This window comes from Rhinolophus sinicus, chromosome 3 (genome assembly GCF_057876585.1).
Source record: "Rhinolophus sinicus isolate RSI-liver-muscle chromosome 3, RSI-T2T, whole genome shotgun sequence".
NCBI lineage: Eukaryota > Metazoa > Chordata > Mammalia > Chiroptera > Rhinolophidae > Rhinolophus > Rhinolophus sinicus.
The window spans coordinates 164,441,003-164,445,105 of record NC_142503.1 but is presented as its reverse complement, the minus strand read 5'-3'; the positions used below and the strand labels follow the sequence as shown (position 1 = coordinate 164,445,105).

The window sequence follows — 4,103 nt, the reverse complement described above, 5'->3', positions numbered from 1 at the left end:
ATGTCAAGTGCTTAGCCCCATGCACGGCAGAAAGCAGTGCATGAAGACGCCCTCTTCCCTCATTCTTCACGCCCTGAGTGGTGATGGCGTGTCAGCCTCAGCTGAATTTAATACACATTCTGATATAAAGACAGAGGATTTTTATGGAATTTAATTCACATAAACTAATGTTTGTATTAACTGCTGTGCTGGATGCAGGGACTATAAGGGGGAAAGTCTAATCCCCCCACCTTGTTTTTGACCCTGTGCCCACACTTTCTGCCCATCCTCCTGGTTCTCATCCCACCTATTACTTTGTCTCTATTATGCCCTGGTCTGTGATCAGTTCACTAGCCCTGAATGCGTCTCTCGGGCCACATTCATCCCTCTTCTCTGCAAATTCCCATGTCCTAACATCTGCTGCCCAGCAGAACCTCTGCTCAGGCCTACAGAGTAAAGCCCAGTAGGGGCTCAGGTAAAACTGTCCTAACCCTGACAAAGAGCATGGAAATTCACTCCCTCCCCCACCTTACCACAGTACTTTCCACCAGGAAGCAGAAGAACACAGCTCAGAAGGCCCTGGTGCTCTAGCTGGAAGCAAGAAGTACAAGAATTTGGCCAATTCCAAGTCAGCCTCTGAGGGTCCCCTACCAGCTCGTTCCACCAACGAAGTGCCCAGTTAGCTCTGGAAAGTTTGTGGAGCTCTCAGGCCCACCTCCAGATGAGTGCAGGGCTCCAGGACTGAGAGGGGGTGATTGGAGGGGGTCTTGGGCATCTTCTCATATGCAGTGGCTTGGAGTGCCTGGCTCAGAGATGGTGCTTAATACATGTGGAAGGTACAAATGCATGAATCTGACATGCAGGCCACCCATTGCATACAAGCCTAGCCCAAAGCTGGGAATGACCAGAGCTTAATCGCCCAGCTTAAGGAGACTTTTGCAGACCCACTCTGCCAGGAGCCTGCCAGCTATCAGATTTCACAGCTGCAGCAGAGGCACTGAGCCATCTTGGAGCCTAGAAGTTCATTCTGACAAATGCCTGGAACCTGAACTGGAATGAGAGGAAGCTGCCATCGTGGACATGTTCCAGGATGGACCAGGGATGCATCCAGGAGGAGCTTGCCCAGGCTGAAAGGCGTGAGTCTTAGCCTGGAGTAAGCAACCAATGCTACTGAGATGTCCTTACCATGGTCTCCTGCTGCCAGGATATGCCTAGCTCTAAAAGGAGGATCAGAGCCTGCACACAAAAACCAAGAAGGTCAGTACCAAACCAGAGTAAAGGCAGAAATACTCTGAAGCGTGGTGTTAGGTCTCAGCCACTTTATCTACTTGCCCTCCTTACCCAGAAATTGCTTTTAAAAAGGGATATAATCAACAGTAAAAGATAGATTGAATGGATGATGGATGGATGGATGGATGGATGGATGGATGGATGGATGGATGGATGGATATAGAGAAAGAGATAGAGGTGGAGATAGAGAGATAGAGATGATTAGAGATAGAGATAGAGATAGAGATAGAGATAGAGATAGAGATAGAGATAGAGATAGAGATAGAGATAGAGATAGAGATAGAGATAGAGATGGGGTGGAGGTTTAAGGCATGACACTTTCCCAGGGGTATGAACACTTAAAAATAAAATATAAGCGGTCGGGCAGTTTGAACGAGATGAAGACAGAACCGGACCTGGGCTCAGGCAGTGGACGTGGTTCCCCTGAGAACCAAAGATGGCAGTGAAGGTATATTCAACGTCGTTCACCAGCAATAACCTAAGTCGACTTGACACGCTGGCCTGGATCAATGAGTCTCTGCATTGAATTTGGCAAAGATCAAACAGTTGTGCTCAGGGGCTGCCTGTTGTCAGCTTATGGACATGCTGTTCCCTAGCGGCATTGCCTTGAGGAAAGTGACATTCCAAGCTAAGCTAGAACACGAGTACATCCAGAACTTCAGAATACTACAAGCAGGTTTTAAGAGGATGGGTGTTGACAAAATAATTCCTGTGGACAAATTAGTGAAAGGAAAGTTTCAGGACAATTTTGAATTCGTTCAATAGTCCAAGAAGTTTTTTAATGCAAACTATGATAGAAAAGACTATATGACCCTGGAGCTGCCAGACAAGGTCCAGAAACTGCAGGGGCCCTGTCCCTTGTTGCTCCAGCTCTGAACAAACTGACGAAACCCCTCAGCCCTAGTACTGCATCTCCACAGAGGCCCATTGTGACGCACAGAGCCGCTGCAACCTCTAAGGCTGGCCCGGGTGTGGGGTGACAGGATCCTGGCGTGGGCGATGGGGATGACAAAGCTGCCGAATTGGTGCAGCAGGTCAACATATCGAAACACCGTCGAAAACTTGGAGAAAGAGAGACATTTCTCCTTACACTGAATTGACTCGCCAGGAGAACAACGGCGGAAACAACCCTGTATTGCAGAGGATTGTGGAAATTCTCGATGCCACAGATGGTGGCTTTGTGACACCTGATGAAAGGGTCCCACGGGAGGAACATTGAATTCTTCCCGCCAGATCATGTGCTTAACTGTACAATACTCCCTTTTATTATTCTTAGAGGACTCACTCCTTTCTTTTCATGAGCAAAAAGTACCTCTTCTCAAATTGCACTTTGCAGAAGTTTCACTCCTTTTCCAATAAGCTTGAGTTGAGAGCTTTTACCTTGAAGCAAAGCAGTATTAACACCTAGTTGGTTCACTGAGGGAACAAAGCGGCTGAACATGGGCGCACCAAATGGAGGTTGGCAACACTGATGACTGGAGAAGGTGTGTTTATGTGACATGCTGCGGTGGGGCCCTACAGGAGATGGGTGCACACCCTTTTACCAAGCTCAAAGCCCCCTCCTCAATGTAAACACTGATTTGAATTTTAAGCTAATGTGAAATATTGGCAGAGAACATTTTAATGAGAGCCTTAAGAGTTAGACTAGAATAGAGTAGAATAGAACAGAACAGAATAGAGTAGAACAAAACAAAATCCTTTATAAAGGAAAGACCTCTGTGTGGAAATGCTTGAGACGGCTCAAATTTGCCAGCTACGTGGCACAGCCAGCCCTGAAACAGGTTTTCTGACTCCAAATCGTCATCCTGCACTTGTACATGGCATTATATAGCCTTAGGGAAATACAGATAATGAGTTACTACTGCTTTAAAAAATTTATTCTAAGACACAAAACCTGCTGTAGAACCAAAGATGTGTTAAATAATTTGGGGGCAATGACAGCAACATTCAGACAATTGAGAAGGGGTAACACTATATTTTTTGACTCACAAAACCATTTTCCTATAACCCAAATTCAGTTTAAATCTACACAACAGCTGCTGGTAGTATTACGCAATTCCCTAGAGACACATCCTCCTGAAGACAGAAATTTAAATAACTGCTTCAAATCCTGGTGACTTTTGGCCATCAGCAATGACCTTGAGGCTAATCAGACCTCCATTTTCTATATGTTACAGATACCCAGAAGTGCCAAGTATGTTTAGGTGGGCTCCTCCTGGAGTGACATTCATTTTTAAGCTATCAAACCACAGCAACAATTTCCGTATAAAATTTGGATAAATCCAGTTTGTATGCTATTTGTTTTTATTAGCATGGATTGCATTACGAAACGAGCTATAAAAAGTTAAACGAGCAGCATGGACAGACTTTTCCCACTCCCAGGTCACTGCAGGTGCTGAGATCAAGTAATGCACATGGGAACATTTTTGCTGTCCCTCTGTAATCACCGGAGCCATATGAACTTGGGATGCCAGTTGGCTCTGTAAGTCAGATGTTAGCTGTGGTTTCATAGCCACTTCAGATCTAAATGAGATGGGTGCACACCCTTGTACCAAGCTCAAAGCCCCCTCCTCAAAATCCTTCAGCTTCCACAGCTTATATTTTTCTATTCTCTGTGGCCTCCAATTCCCTGCTTCTGCTAAAATTTTGTTTTTCACTCTGCATCTGTTGATCTCCACTCTGGAACTGACCCAAACTTGGTACCCACTCACCGAAATCCCCACCTTCAAACCTAGTTCAAATAATTATACTTACTATTAACAACTAAGGTTTATTGAGTGTTTGCTGTATATCAGAGGTTATTCAAAGCACCAATGTGCATTACCTCATTTGAT

General features: G+C 45.3%; 1 pseudogene; it reads left to right on the top strand.

Moving 5' to 3' along the window:
* The first annotated feature begins 1,705 nt into the window (after positions 1 to 1,705).
* Positions 1,706 to 2,488, top strand: LOC109444433 (microtubule-associated protein RP/EB family member 1 pseudogene; annotated as a pseudogene).
* The last annotated feature ends 1,615 nt before the right edge of the window (positions 2,489 to 4,103 follow it).